The 347-nt window shown below is 38.9% G+C and overlaps 1 protein-coding gene and 1 long non-coding RNA gene across 2 annotated transcripts in view; one reads left to right on the forward strand and one right to left on the reverse strand.

The window, feature by feature from the left end:
• The window catches only part of camsap2b (calmodulin regulated spectrin-associated protein family, member 2b), a gene marked incomplete at its 5' end in the record, with an annotated part of 46,328 nt that overhangs the window by 7,377 nt on the left and 38,604 nt on the right, over positions 1-347 (reverse strand).
• Positions 1-347, forward strand: part of LOC116699057 (uncharacterized) — an 11,301-nt gene that overhangs the window by 3,260 nt on the left and 7,694 nt on the right. The gene's annotated exons all lie outside the window — the stretch shown is intronic.

The following is a 347-nucleotide window of genomic DNA, read 5'->3' on the forward strand; positions in this document are numbered from 1 at the left end:
GGGGGAAATGTGGAGTTAAACATAAGTTTCAAAGCACTTTTTCCACAGCAGACATTTTGACCTTTCAAACACAGGTGCAGCTAATCACATTATTACTGCATTATTGCTAACCGATCATCTGTTCCATTATCTGTTATGCATGTGTGACTTTGACTATGCTGTATGTCTATTTAAATTGTAACTGGTGAGCTGTCTTGGCCAGGTCTCCCTCGGAAAAGAGATTTTAATCTCAAAGGAATTCCTGGTTAAGTAAAGGTTCAATAAATAAAACAAAAATAAATTGTGACCGTTATTGCCACTCTTCATTTCAACCCCAAAATGGCCGTCAGACACCGCCTACCAAGAGC

The sequence above is a fragment of the Etheostoma spectabile genome, chromosome 12 (genome assembly GCF_008692095.1).
Source record: "Etheostoma spectabile isolate EspeVRDwgs_2016 chromosome 12, UIUC_Espe_1.0, whole genome shotgun sequence".
NCBI lineage: Eukaryota > Metazoa > Chordata > Actinopteri > Perciformes > Percidae > Etheostoma > Etheostoma spectabile.